The sequence below is a fragment of the Corvus moneduloides genome, chromosome 1, assembly GCF_009650955.1.
Source record: "Corvus moneduloides isolate bCorMon1 chromosome 1, bCorMon1.pri, whole genome shotgun sequence".
Taxonomy (NCBI): Eukaryota; Metazoa; Chordata; class Aves; order Passeriformes; family Corvidae; genus Corvus; species Corvus moneduloides.
This window is the reverse complement of record NC_045476.1, coordinates 147575289-147595149: the sequence shown is the minus strand read 5'-3', so window position 1 is coordinate 147595149 and position 19861 is coordinate 147575289. Positions and strand designations below refer to the sequence as shown.

Here is a 19861-nt window from a genome sequence, read left to right as displayed (position 1 = left end):
TAAAAAATAACATGGAAGAAGAGTAAGTATCCAGAAAATAAGTATTGTGGGAACTCACATAGTCTTTTCAGATAATTTTTATCAATATGAATGCTGAGAAGCATCCATTCTTCATTGTCTGTCAAGATAGACTACATACGGCTCTGGAGAAATATTACCACATTGTCTGGTTCTCTTATTCACAGAATATCTGTGACATTCCCAGAATGAGGACCTACAGGTTTGTTGTTAAGTTACTGCCTCCCCCTCCCTGCCAACCCCCGTAACACAGACTAACATGAATAAAGCACATGGAGGAAGAGATTCAAGACAAGTGCATGATGTTGAAGAAAAAAAAGAAAAAAAAGAGAAAACTGTGTTATTTCATAGAATCATTTCGACTGAAAAAGACCTTCAAGATTGTATGTACAGACTGGGGAATGAGACTGAAAAGCAGTGCCATGGAAAGGGACCTGGGGGTCCTGGCCAAGGGCAAGCTGAACAGGAGTCAGCAGTGCCCTGGCAGCCAGGACGGCCAAGCGTGTCCTGGGGGGCATCAGGCACAGCATCACCAGCCGGGCAAGGGAGGGATTGTCCTGCTCTGCTCTGCACTGGGGCGGCCTCACCTTGAGCCCTGGGGGCAGTTCTGGGCGCCACAATAAAAGACAGATATAAAACTATTAGAGAGAGCCCAAAGGAGGGTAACAAAGATGGTGAAGGGCCTTGAGGGGAAGCCGCATGAAGAGGAGCTGAGGTCACTTGGTCTGTTCAGCCTGGAGAAGAGGTAATACCTCATGGAAGTCTACAACTTCCTTGTGAGGAGGAGAGGGGGGCAGACACTGATTTCTCTCTGTGATGATCCAGGACAGGACCCAAGGGAATGGTCTGAAGTTGTGTCTGGAGAGGTTTAGGTTGGATACCAGGAAAAGGTTCTTCACCCAGAGGGTGGTTGGGCACTGGAACAGCTCCCCAGGGAAGTGGTCACAGCAACAAGCCTGACAGAGTTCAAGAAGTGTTTGGACAATGCTCTTGGGCATAAGGTGTGACTCTTGGGGATGGTGCTGTGCAGGGAGCTGGACTTGATGATCCTTGTGGGTTCCATTCAACTCAGCATGTTCTGGGATTCTGTGATTCCAACCTTTGACCAGTCACCACTTTGTCAACTAGACCATAGCATGCAGTGCCACAACCAGTTGTTTCTTGAACACCTCCAGGGATGGTGACTCTGCCACGTCCTTGTGCAGCCTGTACCAGTGCTTGACTACCTCTTCTGTGGAAAAATTCTTCCTGCTGTCCAACCTGAATCTCCCCTGGCACTGCTTGAGGCCGTTTCCTCTTGTCTTGTTGCTAGTTGCCTGGGAGAAGAGGAAAATATTTGGAAAATGCTGCAATATGGACAGCACAGAACAGAGAGTGTGAGATGAGTACAAAGTAGAGGCAGGACCATGCCCATGAAGGGAGGTACTGGCCTCCCCAGAAGTGGTCCTTGGGCTCCCTCTTTTCCTTGCTGTGCTCCTCTACTGCTGTGAGCAGTACCAGTCTTGTATGCATGGGATTTGCTCCCATGCCTGTCATCCAGGGTCTTTGCTGGATCACCCATCCCATGGAGGAGCTCCAGCACAGACACCGTAAAAGAGCTAAAAGATGAAAAGACCCAGAAGAGAAAGGAGTACAGAAATGAGAAGAAATCACTGTTTTAATCTACACCATATGTACAACATGGCTGAGCTACAAGCTCTAGGGAGTCATAACTCTGAATGTCCTGACTTATGTGTTTAAAATCTGAATTGTTGCATTACAACATGGGGTGGGTTTTTATGCATTTAATTTCATTTTTTCTTTGGGGAAAAAGAAAGTATGCTTTACCATACAGTCAAAGAAACCACATGATGGACAGTCAAATAAATATCATCCTCACATTTATTTGCATGATTAAGCCATCAGACAGTCAAGTAACTGGAATGGAGTGCATTTATTTGAGTAACCTCCAAGGTACTTTTGGGCACATAAATAAAATAGGGACAGCAAGTCATGGCCATTAATTTTTCCATTGTTTAAAACAGTGTAGGTCTAGAATAACTCCTCTGAAGCAGAGGTAAAATCAATGTAAAAACAAACTAATACACATCTGAAAACCGGTCTGCTTTTCCCACCCTCCCCCTACACAAAGAGGCTTTCATTTAGGAGGATTTTAATTAGTTATGAAGGGCAACATGCAAGTATGTGTCTAGACAAGGCTCAGTGCTGCAGTGGTTAACCAGATACTAAACACAAGATAGTATAGTGCCCATACATTCTTGCTCTGTAAGAATCAGGAAGCTGTTCTCATAACTCCAAGACATTCTCTTCTCCAAAAGTATATAACATCTGCATTGGGTGCTGTGGTTTACACATCCACAGAAGACCAAGAGGACAGCATTGGTAGAGCAGAACAATCAGCGTGGAAGACTTGAAATCCACAGTACTCACGTTTAAAGGATTTTTTTCTTGCTTTTATCTTGGGGGTTGTTTTTGAGACTTCTAGACTAACTCTAGATTGGCCCCATAGACTAAATGCCTTATTGTGGCTGGAGTTCATTAGATGTGCTCTGGGAGTCTATACTCCAATTTAGTTTCATCCAAAGGCATCCAGCACATATGTGCCAAAACCATCCCACAACGAGAAGCAAAGCACAGTCAGTAGGGACAATCAGGGCTGTCGTTTCCAAGCACACTCCTTATTTGCACTGAAATATCAACATTGGCACACACTGTCAAGGAGAGGAAAGATAACTTGAGCTCATAAACTATGCTTCCTGTATTCTTCTCAAATTAAAGAATAAGCCCTAGAAAATGCACCCAGTTCTCACGACTCCCATGGCAAGGACAGATTAATACATATACAGCTGAGAAAGCTTCAAGACATAATTTTGGAAATGCTTCCAAGGAAGTGCATATGAATTCAGACATTACTTATAGCCCTTTATGACTCAGACCCTGGTATGATGCTTAGTCATGAGTCCTGCGCTTGGAGATGATCAAAAATGTTTCAGTATCCAAAGGCATCCAAATACTAAATGAATCCTATTTTTACCATCCAAAACAATAGTTTCATTCAACAGTGGTGAGAAACATGAACTGAGTTTTATTTTAAATCAATAGTGAAGTCAGTTCCATACAGTATTACAAATTACAAAATTGGAAAAAGTGTGAAAATAACCCAAAGTGATGATTATAAAGCAAAGTAATATTATTAAAAAGTTATATCAACCTAAGGAAAATGTTCTTTAGGTTTCTTGTGCTGCCCTAAGCCTTATTTTTCTTGTGGGTAGACTCATGATCAAGGCCATGAAAACAGCAAACGTCATAATTTCCAAACCTGGTGAAACGTGTTGATTTACATTGGAAGCACTTACAACTCCAGGAAACTGCTGTAGGAGCTGGGTATTCTGGTTTGTATCCTGCAATACCCCAGTATGACATCATATCTTTCAGCAGATGAACTACACCACACCAGGACCTCAGTGGACACGCCACATTGTGCTTAGCTCCTTGACAGTCTCCCAGGTAGAGGTCACATTACTACCTCACTCTCCAGTTTTCCTTTGAAGGAAATTAGCTAGCTCTGTTCACATCAAAGCACAAGGGCAGCGCTGTGGATAGTTTACTAGCAACTCTTCCCAAAAGACAGCATGGACCAACCTGCACTCTGTGGGTCCTGCTCAGTGTAGTCCTCCAGCACTATTGCAAATAAACTCACATTCCTTTCTGTCATACCTCAGAGCCTGCAGCACACACCTTAAGATTCATATAATGAAAAAATCTCCAGTCTAGAAGACTGGAACACAACCCACATGTTACACTTTGATTGGAAAAACACATAAAAATAGCAACTTGTAAGGCCATACTGTGAAGATCAGAAAACTCATACACTATGGACATGACCAGTCTGTTTCAGAGGACAGTAGCCCTGTAAAACATGGATGTTACTATCCTGCACCAGATGGTCTATGGGCCAGGCATCACAGTCTTCAGCAGACACATTTAAGAGCATGAATGTACTGGGTGAATTTAAGTTTCTTGACAGGAAACTCTTGGATACCTGAGAAGTTAACTGAGGAGAGCTTGATAGACTATGGCCTTCTTGGATCTGGGATGTGTTGGTGGTTATATCACCAAGTGCACCAGTGCAAAGAACAGACAGCGCAGTCACTTCCAGAAAAGCAAGAGAGATGATTGTCAATGGACTATTTCTGTAGCCCCTTGACCTGAGAGACTATAAAGAGGAATTCCTATAGAGGTCTCCTATGGAGTGGTGATAGGTCAAAGTCTAGCAAGCCAAGCAAGATGGCAGGGCAGTGATTCTGGTGCCAGGTGACTATAAATTTTCACCTGTGCTACCGGAGTACCAGCCTGGAAGCCTGTGAACACAGGGTGAGAAATACTGCATTCCCATGGCACACAGGAAGCTTGCACCCATCATGTTCAACTGGTGCCTTTTGGGTGACCTGTTAGATATTTCAACTTCGACAGAATAAGTGGTTTAGTAAAGAGATTTATTCAAATATTTATGTCTGTATTTCCACTGAGAACTAATCTAGATTAAAACCATTATAATTAACAATAAAATTTTAATCCTAAATGAGTGCAACTTCAGCCTCAGTAAGGATGTACTCCAAACTACACTGGCATGCACTTTTACAGATTAAAAGCAGCAGATGCTGTGAAAATAAAAGTGTTTTTGGAAAGAAAGGAAATTATGTTGAAAATATTTAAAGCAACACATTTTATCCTAGTAACAAACCTTAATTACTCTATCACATTACCAGAAGGGATTTCATTAATCTCTCTGAAACAAATCATATCATTCATCCAAAAAAAAATTTTAATGATCAATCTAAAATGGAAGTGAACCAAGCCATAACTTCTCAGGATTCCTTGTAATGACTCACAGAATACGAGCTGCTAGTAACACGTGAATTGTGAGCTTGACATACAGGCTGCTACTTTGAAAGCATCTGAAATTCAGTAGATTATTGATTCAAGTGCAGTTTTAAAAACGTGTTTGCAGCTTCTTGCTGAAGAAGCAAAAATTCAGTTACCAAGATGAAAAGTCAAGGGAGGGACAAATGCAAAAAGCAAAAGAAAAACTTTTGTTACAAAATCTTTAAAACCCAATACTGTTTTTCACTACAAAATTAGGGCTTGATGTAGCCAGTATATGTACATTTGTCTAACTTCACCAGCATGAACTTGCAATCAGTTAAGCAGATTCCCTGTGGCAAGCTGTGAGTGAGCTTTGCTCAGTGGGGCACTGACTTGAGTCTCTCTCCTTTAGTATCAATTTTCATGAAGTGTGTAAGACCTTAATAGTTTTGGGACCTCTAATCCTCAGTCAAATTTTGGTTAAAATTGGATGCCAGTTCAGAAATTATTAGAGGAATGTTAGACAAGCACATGAATGGATGGAGGAACAAAAGAGAACTAGAATCAAGTAATTTCTTTCCTTATAGAGTTTAAAATAAAAGGGGCACATTGAAAGTAGGCTGTGAATCAAGGAAAAAGTTCATGCTGATATTCCTCTTTGATTATCAAGAATCTTCCAAGATGATCAGTCATCCTCTGAAACCTTTCAAACTTAATTTGTCAAAATGTCTGTGAATATATAATAAATTACCCTGTAGTAAAAGCATTTTTTACACTGAATAATTAAGTATCTTCAGTAGAATTGCTAAACTATATACAAAAATTGGTCTTTGTTATATCTCTCTTCAGGTGAGCAAATATATATGCATATGTAGCACAGAAATTTATAAAGGTATGAAACTGTTTTTAAATTTAAATCTCCTTTACTAAGTCTTCTTAAGATATGAAAAAATATCTCTATATCAGAAGCAAAACCCATAAGGCAATAAAAATTACACTACATATGCTAGACCAAAAATCTGTCAGTTGGACTATATACTAAATCATCTTTTCAGAGAAGTACAATGAAAATTATTGGATTTACTTGGTATTTGTGTCTGAATGACTCATCCTCAAAGTCAGCCTGGGTGTCTGGTTCTATGTCCTTTGTCATTAATCACTCTGAGGAAAAACAATCTTAACTATCTCCTCAAAGCACATGGATAGCTTTATGGAAAAAAAAAGAACCCTGGCAGTTTAGTAACAATCTCTTTACTTGTACATCTTCCTCTGTTTGTTGTATGTACATTTACAAAATAAACCTCAGGCAGTTTACTTAGTCTTCCTGTCAGTATTTAACAAACTATTTTCCTTATCCCAGTTCAAATTAGTTTCTCCTTGGCATTCGTATTGCTAAGCATCATCTTTGCAGAAATACCTTACCTAAGAATAGGAGTTTTATTTTATTTCACAGACCTAACTACAGCAGTCTTCAACTGATCTGAGCCCCACGGCACTCACGGACATATGGTGATGAGATTTGGTAATGTAAATGCAACATTCATTACAGGGTCACTGGCTGGAAGGTGGTGTTAAGATTCTGGGATCAAAAAAGCTAAAGTATGATCATGTATTTATTGCAGAAAGACTCAGAAATATGCACTGGTATGCACACCCACAAAGCCATACATACTGCTTACATTCAGCAAATATTACCTGTTATTAAAAAGAAAGGCAAAAAAAAAGCTCTTGAATGTCATATTCACACATGAGTTCTGATTTTCACTGTTTTATTTTTATATTGAGCTTTTTAATCAACAGCAAGAGCAAAAAGAGAAAGCAGGGAATAATACAGCAAAATAAAGGAAATCCCAGATGACAGCTCACTGGTAAGCAAGTAAGAACATTTGCACTTTGAGCAAATTGCTAGATTGCAGTGCAAGGATGTGGGGTTTCTATGTGCTCACCTTAGTAGTAGCTACAGGTAGGACAGGTACTATTGCTTTCCTTAAATTAACGGAGTAGCTAAAAGGTCAAATTGAAAGTCTAAAATTTCTCTTAAATTCTTATCAGAATTTAGCAGATAAAAAAATTTGTCTTTTGAAATGTGAACATCCTATTGAGGTCCTACAGAAAGTCAATGGTAACCACACATTTCTAGCAATTTTAAAAAGAATTGGAAACTTAATTATAAGCCAAGCACAGATCCACAAGGCAAAAGTCTAATCCTGGTCAAGTCAGTGGTAACCTCCAGCCTTCAAACCTTCCCATTGATGGGAACACATCAAGGTTTCACCAGCAGTTTAAAAGAGACTTCACAAGTTATTGGAGCCATATCTTTCTGGGTTGAGCAAGCTCTGAATGCCAAAAAGTTGGTTTGATTTTAAATCTTGACAGAGTGCTGTGTGAAAACACAGGAATTGTCATTGAGAAGACGACAGAAAGGCTCCACCCGAGCCTCATGTACAGGCACACTTCTCCCGTGTCTGCCTGCATGGGCCAGGCACCAGGGCCAATGTGCTTTTGTACAGACAGCAAGTGATCTCCTTCTCTCCTGGCAGCCCCTCATAAGAGCTATCAACTGATGAATGGATGACAGAAGGAATCCTGCTCGTGAACCATGCCAGACTTCTGACAACAATGTTTAACTATCCACGTAAAGAAAAGTTTAGGGAATACGGAGGCTTAGTTACAGTACATTGTAATGAATCTTCCCATCCATACTGCCTACAGGACCACTAAAAAGATTTCTTTTTTCAGTGCAGATGATGAAAATTCACCAAAGCTTCAAATTCTGCTATGCACATTTGGCAGACTGCATTATGGGACTTGCAGTCTAAGACCCTAGAGTTGCTTGGTTTTGCAACTCTTCCCTTAGGAACAACTCACAGCAGCATCACAGATTTTTCTCTTTCCAGTTACAGTCCTGCATGGATGTACTGACACAAGGAACATTCAAAATAATCAAGATCTGCAGTACCAAGCCACAGGGGACAGGTGGATGATAGTAGAAAAACCGGAATGATTATTGATGCCTCCGTTTAACAATACAATGTAAAATGAAATCTAAATGAAAACAGAGAGAAAAATGAGTCAATTTTACTTACAAACATTATTAAAAGCTGCCATTTCAGCCACATATCCTGCATGTCTTCAGTTACTCAGTTATGGTTAAAACAATTTTTACATGCATTCTCTGTACATCACTGAATTAAATTACTCAGCCTACTAATTACTGACAGTTACCATTCTGTGACATGAATAATTCTAAAACTATGTTCCTAAGAACTACTTGCTCCAGTTTAAAGGCAAAATTCTGACTGGCATACAGAAAGATCTGACAGATTAGTCAATGGGGGCATCTGATCAGTGACTTGACTTTTTGCCCTACTGAAAAAATAACCAAAGCTACAGCGAAACTTGCTGTAGTGAACATCTGCAGTGAAATTTTTCTCCTCCTTGCTCAATGGTATTATCAGAAAAGGCATGTCTAAAAATCTCTCTTTTTTGAAAGAAGTTAGGCTTATGGTGTCAAACTCAGAATGCTGTGACACATTAAACAGGGTTTCAGAGATGGCCACTACTTCCCAAGCTTAGGTCCCGAGGCTTCATTGAAATTCAGTCATTTGGTGTTCTCTTGTTGCTAAAACCCACCACGATGATGGTGCCAACAACCTTACTAATGGCCAAGGTGATTAGAACACTTAAAACACGGAAGGAATGGGCAAGATGAAACCTGATCTGACTGCTCTCCCATATTTCCACGGGTAAGTTGTACCTACATTGTACTTCAAGCACGTAAGAGATATTTTGCAATTTGCCCTAAATTCAAAGTCACTTTCCTACAACCACTGAGGAGAGGGCAGGTTTGAATTCAGCTTTGGAAAAGATTAGTCTATTCCAGGATATATATTAGCCTGAAAAGAAGAAATATACCACCTCCGAACACGTGTGACAAGTAAAGACAAAGGGCTTTCAAAACTAGAGGAAAAATAAATCTGCAAGATGCTTCTTTCTACTATTATGCTTCAGGTTAGGTCTGTAAGATACCTGCTCTAAGCCTTATGCTAAACAGCTGGAATTCTCTAGGAGACAAGATGCTCATCTCCCTAATGCTCATCAATCTAGATCTACTGCACTGCCTCTGAGCCGTGGAAGGGTTTCTGCAACACTGGCAAGTACTTCCTATGCAAAATATTTTTGTTGTTCTACAAGAACAGTGAATTTCTAAATCAACAGTTTGGATTGTTATAATCAATCCGTATTTGTCACATTGCATTTGTATTTAATGTTTGCTTTCAGTGGCAAAATCAAATCTAAGGAACATTAAAGGAAAAGTTGATCAATCAATCAAATGATGAAAAAAATATGGTCACAGAATTATACTTCTAGCATGATCAGGGCAAAAAAAAATATTTCCTGTATTAATTTCCTTTTGCACTCCCTTCTCTCAAATTACAAGACAATTCCTTTTTTTACACGACTTGAAATACATCAGGATCGTTTTAACCCTTAATTAACATATCCTGAACTTAACTATTCCTTGTTTGCAACAAAGATCTGCACAAACAGGACCTTCCTTTGTAAAATTTCTTTGTCAATGAAAACTATTACACATGGATTTAAATGTGCATTAATCTGTCTTGTTCACACTAGTTCAGTGAGTAGCTCCATTACAATTAATGAGGCAGATAATATCTTGATCTAGATCCTACAACTCTCTTTTCATTTTAGCATAACTAATGTAAATAGGATGATATATGAGCTATGAGCAGTGAAACCAAAATACAAATACACTGAATTGTATTCCAAGCTACTTTGAGGATTAAAACCTGGAAAAGTGAATTTTATTTTAGTGAACTGAGGTGACTTGTTTATAAGGTAGCCTGTTGAATCATCCCTTACTTCTAAGCCTGCAGTTTTAGGAGTTGCCCAAACAGTATTTAATTACAGTTCTGTTCACAAGGCTTAGAAGTACACTGATTAATGAAGGGACAGAATAGCTGCTAACACGCATGCAAATGTGAAGACACCTTGTAAGACATCCTATTGGTGTTTTATAGTCTGCCAACTAAGATGTATTGTAAACTCTGGAACCCCACTATCTGCAAAATGTTCTGATTTGGGTGGTTTCATGTGAGTTTCTGTTCTCAAGCAGGCAGCCAGGCTATTGGCTCTTCTATGAAAAACAGATATTGCTTCCATTTGTGTCGATATTTATGTCAATATTTATGTCAATATTTATGTAAATTAGCTCAAACATTTTCATGAAGGGATATCATTAAATATTGTACCTACATAAACAGTCCGACATTTCAAAATCTATAACCTTTTATCCTTAGGCAGGACATAGATGAACAACATAGATGAAAAGAAATAGAGCAACACATAGATGAAAAGAAATTTTAACTTCCAGCAAGAGCTAGAGCCAGACAGTTTTTGCCCAAGCTCAGTTTACAGCTACTGAGTACATTTTCATTTTATTTGTAGTAACAGCTGTGATTTTTACACAAATTTTGCAAATCGGAGGACAAGCATTTTCCTCTGAGTAACTAATCATGCCTCCAAGGGCTTGAGTTAGCAACACAGACATCCTTTTAAGGGAACAGAAAACACCATCTTTGCGATAGTCTTGACCTAAACCCAAAAGAGCAAGGCCCTTGAGGTCATGATTTCAAGCAGCACTGCCCATACCTTTCCCCTCAGTCATGTATTAGATAATTACTTCACCACTATGGGAAAAGAAGTATGGACAAGTTCACTTCTACTTTCATATTTCTCATGAGTTCAGCAGTTCCTAAAGTCTGATACATAGAAAGGTCTTGTTGCAGACTGATTACAGGCTGGTTTCCAGAAAGATCAAGTAAGGTATTTTAAGCTTCATCAAACATATGGATGTGTCTTGTCTTTTTAGAGGATGTATTTTTCCCAGAGGATTTTCAACATTTTAAAGTTCTACTATTTCGATTTTTTGATAATGTCAGATAAATTTAGGATGACCGAAACTCAGCACAGAAGTCCACAAAACTGACCATAATTGTCCAACAGTGCTATGTTCTTGGATGTTAAATTTCTTTACCTTGTGTGGCTATATATATTCATAGAATGGGTAAGGTTAGAAGGGAACCCAGTGGGTCATCTGGTGCAAGCTCTCTGCTCGAGCAGGGTCATCTAAGAGCACATTGCATAGGATTATGTCCAGATGGTTCTTCAGGGAGACTCCATAACCCCTCTGTAGGAGAGAGGGCAATCTCTTTCAGTGTGTGGTCACCTGCACAGTAAAGAAGTTTTTCCTCACATTCAGGTGGAACTTCCTGTGCATCAGTTTCTGCCCATTGCCTCTTGTCCTACTTCCTGGCTGCACTGAGAAGAGAGCCTGGATCTATCCTCAGACACCCTCCCTTCAGATACTTGTAGACATTTATGATGTCCCCTCTCAGTCACCTCTTCTCAAGGCTGAATAGGCTCCTGTACCTAAGCCTTTGCTCGTAAGAGCTCCCAATTCTAAATCATCTTTGTAGCCCTCAGCTGGACCAGCTCCAGGAGCTCCATGTCAATCCTGTAATGAGGAGCCCAGAACTGGACACAATACTCCAGATGCAGCCTCACTACGGCTGAGTAGAGGGGTGCATTTTCAATTGTAGATACATTTGATAGCAATTATTAATAAGTGTTCAAGGTTTGTTGCACTTGATTAGCTGCAATCAAATATTTCTTGAAAAGAAAAAGCTGATTTTGTCTTTGTGTCTCAGGGTTGAAAACCAACAGCCCCTCCTGCCCCTCAACACACACACATTTTGCAATCGTATCTTCAAGTCCTCCCTATCTACTTGTCTTTATTTTCTGTTGGACAAGAGACATATTGCTCTACATTTTTGCCACTAGTTACATGTCTGATGATCTGATGTAAGTGTAGCTCTACTTGGCTGCCAGGAGATTCTGCTAAAAATCAAGTCTCTCATTCTCTGGCAGATGAAAAAATAGGTTCAGGGATTGTCTTCAGTCCCTGGAATTACTGCAGATTTTCCCTTCTAGTATCTCTACCCTACTTTTAAACTGATTTGACCTGCAGGTTACAAAGGGGCACCTGTGCCATGACAGCAAAAACTTTACTTCTTCAGTGAGCCAGGTTAAAAACTGACTTGCACGTGATCTCAGAAATTACTACATGTGACATAATGGCCGTTGCAGGCAAGAATAACTGTCCATCTGGGCAGTTTAACTAAGGTTTTACTAGATCATGCTCATAGGAGGCAAAAGGAGGTAGCTCTAAGTTTTAACAATCCTCCTATCTTAGTATATCACTATTTCCACTATTTTAAATTCTCTAAAGCCAGCGAAGCCCACCTCAAAAGGTTCCACAATGGGCGGTCAGTTTAAAGCTCCAGCAAGGAATAATCCTCTTTCTAGTTTCTCCTATACACACCTGAAGGAAAAATGTGATGAATTAAACAAGATGCGTATCCCTTGTACATTGCAACTGAAATTGGAAAACTGGGAATTTCTCCAAAAATAGAAAAATGTCCTGAAAACATTCTAAATTTTAGGCAGAAAAATGGAAATTTAAAATACTGTAATAAAGCATACAGCATAATTAAAAGCAGCCTTAGAACAAAGCCCCCAAATCCTCTAGAGAAAAATATATATTAAGTGCCCAATGACATTCACTAAATATATTTCTCCAAAATGTGTGACCTGAGTAAAATGTTAGGAAAAACCTGCAGTTTTTACTATTTCACAGCAACTTCAGAGCACAAAACCAGCACCGGATCAGTGCCACAGTCTGTATGTTCTTTAGCAATGACTTCGTTAACAATATCTTCAGAGGAGGTGCAGCACATCCAACTCCATTTCAGTCCCTGAGAAGTCTCCCTATAACTTCCAAGAGAGCTGGGCATTGTTTCACATGAATTATATTTCCCTTGTAGACTGATTTGCATTTTACTGCCCAAGTTAACTAATATCAAAACTCCTAAAAGCCACAACATTTCCTACAACCTATGTCCTGCCCTGCCTTCATTCCCCAAAAGCAATCCTGAGTAGAGGCATTCAACTGTAATAAACTAGATTTTGGCAAGTATTGCTTACCAATTAAATGTTTATCTATTAAAGTAAAACAAGTCTGTTTGATCAGAATTGAAGCTTGGAAACATTGCTGGGAATCTAGTTCCTAAAAGGTCTAGTACAGAAACACCAACACAGTTTTGTAATAACTGCTAATTTATTGCACATCACAAGTTTTTCTTGGAAGAACACAGGGGACAAAAATTTGCAAGACAGTTATACTTTTACTCAAATATCAGCAAGTCTTAGGGATAACCCTTACCCGATGAGCAATACATGATGCAACACACACACTTCAGGAATGGCCATCCATGTGCACAGTCTCTCCCATTCCACCTACTGCTGCATTTGGCATCAAGACAAAACAGGGTGTTGGCAAAGGCAGAAGTTCAACAGGAAACCACAGCCTCTCTAGAGGGCAGAACAAGCAGCTGCTAGAAACAAGTGCATAGGCACTGGTCATCCACAGCAGCAAATATATGGTACAGAGCACACCTGCATTCAGCAGATGCAAAACCTCTTCCCGTGCATGAACACAAAAACCTTCCAAATCCTTCCCCTACTTGTTCTGTTTGGTTCAGGGATCTCATCCTCCTCTTAGCAGACAAAACATAAACCTAGAGCTCTATTTACATATGATCACAAAGAAGTTTACTGTTAAGACTAGTACCTTAATGCACAAGCCCCTGCTAGTTTAATTACAGAAAGAAAACAGTGAGCATCATTTGCTCTCTTATGTAACTACACGGACATAAAGTGTTTTTAACCTACATGAGGACTGCTAGAACAATTGCACTTTACTGAAAGCATATGCCATTGCTTTTAGATGGAGATGTGCTCATACCATTTGAAGTGTCATGTAGAAATATTATTGCTGTAGCTCCTGTGCTTCCTGACCAAATTTGCTTAAACTGTGACACATCACTGACAAGATTTCCCTCCACTCCTCTAGGGATATATATTCAATATCTTGGGAACACACTGCCGTAAGTAATGGTTCTTTTCAATGTCCATATATAAGAATATATCACAGAGTTTTCACTATCTGGGTTTGTTCCCAGAATAATTTCAGGAAATTTCCAGGCCTTTCTATACAGGTAAGCTTTTCTAAAATACTCATTGGGAATAAACTCTAGAAGCAGATGGATCACAAACACTAGAGCCCAGCAGGAAACAGATTATTAGCAAAGTCAGCATTTGCACACTTGTTCTTGCTTAGGACTTTTTGTTTAAAACTGGTGACTTTTTGGTACAAAAATAACATCATCCATTTTGGTCTTCTGAACAGTCTCTTAGTTATATCTGTGGTATCCAACTATGTCCAACATCTTCATTCTTACCTTCAAGATGTTTCCAGAGTTTGTGCTACTGATACAATGCTCTGCCTTATTTCATTATATAAAGAATTAAATTTCACATCACCTTCCTGTGCATGTGAGAACACCAAAATGACTCTTGAACAAAAATTTGTCTCATCCTTTTTTTACTGGAAAAAGAAACTGCCCTCAGAGATTAAGTGAGTAGGCTATTGGAGAAAATAAGGTGGCAAAACAGAGAAGTCAATGATGTATCAAAAGGCTTATTAATTCCAGTTCCCTTGGGAACTGTACCATGTTTTGCTTGACATTAAAAAAGATTGATAGGTTTGAATTATACTCTACTGGAAGTGAATATGGAAGCATATTAAAAAGCAGTACCATTTCAATTGGATTTCCCATGTCCTGCCCACTGAATCAAGTTTTCTTCCATTTCACGTGTAACATTTATCAAAACTTTTCAACACTGAAAAAAAGGATGAAAAATATTAACAGGAAACTGGACTGGCCAATATTTGGAGAATAGGTCCTTGATTCTTAAATATTTCTAAAAGACTGTGACAAGAAGTGATTTTTAAAAGTATTTCATACATTAAAATAGAATATTTATTTACTTTATTGGACTTAAACTTATTCTGTAACTACAGTAAATTCATATTTACATCTGATGTAACTATGGATCAAAATTTACATGGAAATATTTGCTTGAACATAATTGCACTTGAAAGCATTCTCTCCCACTAACAGTCAAATTTTGATCTCAATCTATTCTGACACAAGCCATTGATGTACAGCTAAACAACTTGGCAAGAAAGAAAAGCAATATTTCAACAATTCTTCAAGTTATTGTTGTCTCAGCACAAAAAAGCCCATACTTACTTAATGAAAAATATTACCAATCTCTAGGGTGTACAAAACAAATTGGTTTTAATGCAGCAGTTTTGGCTCATATTAAAAGCATGTGGAGATTAATTTCTTTCTTTTTGAAGGTAAAAGGAGTTAACGCTGCCAACACTTACAGAAAAAGTTCTAATGCTCTTAAGCACTCCATAAAAACCCCCAGGCGCCAAAGCTGTCTTTTAGTGACAATAGGTAGGTATCATGTGAAACACTAAACACCTAATAATTAAAATTTATGTACTAGATTATTTTTTGCAAACTTTAAGGTATAAGTGAGGAATTTAATTTCTACTTCCATTCTAAATAAGTCCTTTTCATAAACTGACACTATTTTTAGGACACAATCATCCAGTTTGATCTGATATTAGAAGCAAAGTGTCAATAAATACATGCATTTTTACACTGTTTTGCAAATGAATATTGAATAGAATACTGCCACCTTTTGGCTATGATCTGGCCTTAAAAATGCAACTTGTTTGTAAAATTTCTAAAAACATTAGACATATAATTATTGCTCTGAAGAAATCAGTCTGTCAACAGGCTAATGTTATGTTTATCATTAACATATTGTTGATGTAAGAATAAAACTTTTCATACTTAACTGCATAGTATTATCCTATTATTTCAGGATAATGAGCAAGCACTTTCACAAGGGCTTTGTGTTTAGCAGAAAAGACGCAGCCATAGCTTTGACAGCGAGCTAATGGAATTACTACTTTACAATCATGGCAATTCTCCTACTGCTTAGAGTTTAATAATACTTCAGTGCAATTCATACACTCAACTTCATAAATATTGAATCACAGACTGATTCTCAGAAAATTCTTGCTGATTAATTGAATCTAATCATAACCTATAAGCATTTAAAAATGCTTATATGGTGTCAAGTTAAAGGCATGTAAGTATTTCAGTAACCTTCAAAAGAAAATATCTTACCATGAACAAATGATGCTACTAGAACAGGCAGTAAAGAAGAACTGGGATTTGGGGTTAATCCCTAGCAAGTGTTCCAAGTCATTGCAGAGAAATCCTCCCAACTGTGGGTTAATCAGGTTTCAATTTAATTCATTTATGCTGAATAAATTAAATAAGAGGATTTGATCCATCTTTAGGGAAGAGTTTGCTGATTAAAAAAATCAGGAAAATAAGTACTCTGTTTTTGTTTCAGTATTTGTTTTATCAATTAGGGTGTCTTGTTACCAAGCTACACAGAAGGACTATCACTTCTCCAAGGGCTACTTTAAATCAGATCCTATAAGCCTACAACATGTTTATTATGAATTCAGCTATCTAAATTCTCCAGTTTTGCACTGTCAGAAAAAATAAGTAGTAACTTGATGAAAAACACAAAACCCCCACTAGACCGCTCTAACTAAAAGGAGAAAGGTTCTTACCCAACTCCCTGTAAAATGCCAATACCATAGTTAAGTGGATAACAATTTTCATTTGTAAGCATTTTCATACCATTATGCTTTAAAGAACATGTTAAAAAGCAATAACCATGTATCATTTTGCAGCATTCTTGTATCAGCCTTTTTCCTACTATTGTAAATACTCTGTATGTTGAAACTTTGTTAAATCCTATCAGAGCTAAGTAGAGGGAATTCACTAGACTGGAAGCCTAATTTCCATCAACAAGTACAAACATTGAAACTATCCTGACAACATTTTGGAATTTCAAGATATCGTTCACACCTAGAGAAGAACGAACAGCAAGATTCCTATACTTTTAGCCACTAATGCAATAGTTTCCCCTTTTAAACCAATTCTATTTAAAATACCTGCATTTTTCCAAGTATTGGCTATTGGCACAGGGAGTTTTTACTCATAGACCAAAACTGTGCAGGGTCAGTTGAAACTTTTTATACAGAAAATTTGTTCTTCAGAATTAAGTAAGTGTATAAACAATTAGCTTTAGACACTTTCTTCCCCACCTATCTTATTCCAAACTTTTTACTGAGATAAACTGAAGAGGACAACTAGGAATATTTACAAAATTCCTGGTTTTTGGAAACAAATTTTAAAGCAGCATTTAACTTTGACAAATAGCCCTCACTAACCTTTAAAAATTTGCCTGCAGGGATAAAATGACAAATGACTCTCACAATGGGACTTATTAGACTTTTAGAATATTGCTCTAACAGGGCCCTTCAGGAAATACTGTTTCAGATTATATCAGCACTTCCATTTTTCAGGGCCTAATAACTCAGCTTGAAAAAAATAACCCACCAAAAGAAGCAAAACAAAAACCACACACACACACCTTCCCTGGGGGATGAAACTTAACACATGACGTCATGAATGAACCTTGCTTCAAAATTTAAAACATGTGAGTTTCACAACATTCTGTGCCTGTATGTAGCTCATCAGGCTGTATTTCAGAAATAAGAATATTGCAAAAGATTAGCATAGGCAATTGAAATGTTTCCAGTATTTTGGGAGGGGAAGAAAAATTTGACCTCTTTAAATGTCTTAAGGTGATTTAATATTGTGGTGAAAATGCTGTGCTGTTGCAGGCAGTATTAGCTGTTACACTTACGCTCTGGTCCAAATCCTGTATCTGTTTCTGACCCTTTAAAGACCACTGAAGTCAACAGACAAATCCCACTGCCTTCAACAAGTTTGGATCAAAATCCTTAGGATTACATCATGCCACAGAAGACCCGTCTATGTGATATACCAGACATTTAGAAATACCAGTCTTGTTAGGCAAGGAGAGAGTAATTATTGAGATCTAAGACATCATAGTCTGTTGACTGAAAGCAGTAGTACATATTGTACAGATCAACATTTGTATTAGAAGTTCAACAGTGAGAAAGGAAAGTCAGCTTTCCCTTCACCTTCCTGGCTGAGGCTGCATTCAGAATGAGGATTCTGGCAAGCTCACAGAGGCAACCACAGCACTAGGGAGTAGCTATTGCTCTCAGAGGGAAGAGAAGCCCACAACCACAGGGTGATCAGTTGACAGAAGTGCCTAAACCATTTTTTCTTCCACGTTTTCCTGAAGCAGCCATGTTTATTACGTATCTGCTAAAAATCTTAAGTGGTGGCCTCAGTAGAGAGATGTTAAGAATAAGTTAGTATCTTTACTTCAGATACTCCTTTAGTAATAACAGTTGCATCTTCCCTTTTTAATCTACTCTTGTTATAAAAATTTTCAAGGTGTTCTTAAAACTAAATTCACCGAGAGTTTAAGCTGTCAAAGCCATACAGTATGATTGATAAATAGTGAGAATAGAAGAGTTGGGAAATGTAAGAAAGCCTGTCTCTCAAAAGCCTTTACATGGAGCTGGCAACAAATTTACAAAGGGTGCCTCAAAAAAAATTTAAAAAAATAAAATTCAAACCAAACTTTGCCTGCTCTCTTCTTTCTATATCTTATACCCTTCAGGTAGGAACACCTGTATGTGTTCTGCTTTGAAAGCCCTGAGTTCACCTCACATTTTGTAAGGCAGCAATCTCTTTACTATGGCACCTTCTTGCCTCTTTGAGTATGTTCAGACTGGTCTGCAAGCTTTGAGGTGTCTCTTGGTCTCAACCTCCTAAATATCCAGAACCCTTCAGTATACCTGGATTTCCTACCAAAAGAAAGAAGTGCATTTACACCTCCTTCTGATATGGAAAAAAGATGACAGGGTGCATGGGGAATACAGAGTTCTTCATGAGCAGAGAGAATTTGTTTCCTTTTCTGCCCATGAGCTACTCACACCTGTCTTTAATACTTTAACTCATGTCCCGTTAAATGACTTGTTCCAGCAAATGTTTTAATTGCTGCTTCTCTTACCCTATTTGGATCTGCTGTGCCATCTCCCACATTGTAGCCCACTAAAATTGTCCTTAGCTTATTTCTTTGAGCTGTCTTTGTGTAATTTATTATCTCCATATGATTGTCTCGTAATATTCTTACACAACTTTATCTCATGTATCAATCATCCATTCTATGTATTGTCCCACAATTATCACAATGAATGTAGGCTACTGCGGCTGTGGAAGAACAATGCCTTCAAAGACAGCTCTTGAACAAAAGGAGAGAAATGAACATCTTCACCACAACCCCCACCCCCGTGAGAAATTGTGCTTTCCGCTGTCTTAGACTCATTACCGACTGGAGGCCCCTACGACAATTAAGTACTCCAAGAGACCAGAGTGAGGTCAGATCTCTTCTTCTTTTCCTGGTCCTGCCACCAAGCTATTGTGCTAGCTCTCAGTAAGTCTTTATCATCTCCCTGCTTCAATTTTCCTCCTCAACAAATGCGCCTAAAATGTTATCCCTCCTGGAGAAGTTAATTTGAGATGAGTACAGGGAACACTGTAAGATTGGAATGTTTTTCTTGTGGTTAGCATGGTGACGCAGTCCACTTCCCATGGACAAAGCCTGAGAACAGCCAGGGTTTCTTTATGTATTTTCAGGCATCTTTGGTGCATTACTGTTGCAGGGGGAAAAAATAAAAAAGCAATATGAGGCAGGTGATGAATGTCTATACCTGTGTAAATATCTGAAACTGAACTTTATACCACCAGGAAGACTGCTACCTTCCACTGGCAAGCAGTACAGTCTGGATATAAATTTTGATAATGTTGTGACTGAACAGCGGTACATCCCAACTCCTCCAATTAACACAGAGACAGAACCTCCAATTAGGAGGCTGATCATACATTGTGTTTCTACACACACTACTTGAGAAAATGGGAACTAGGGGCCTCAAAGAAGGTTTTCC

General features: G+C 38.5%; 1 long non-coding RNA gene across 1 annotated transcript; it reads left to right on the top strand.

Moving 5' to 3' along the window:
- The first annotated feature begins 1188 nt into the window (after window positions 1-1188).
- Window positions 1189-19861, top strand: LOC116454665. The gene is made up of 3 exons (XR_004244161.1): window positions 1189-1271; window positions 4677-4681; window positions 19852-19861. It is a non-coding gene; the product is annotated as an uncharacterized LOC116454665 (long non-coding RNA).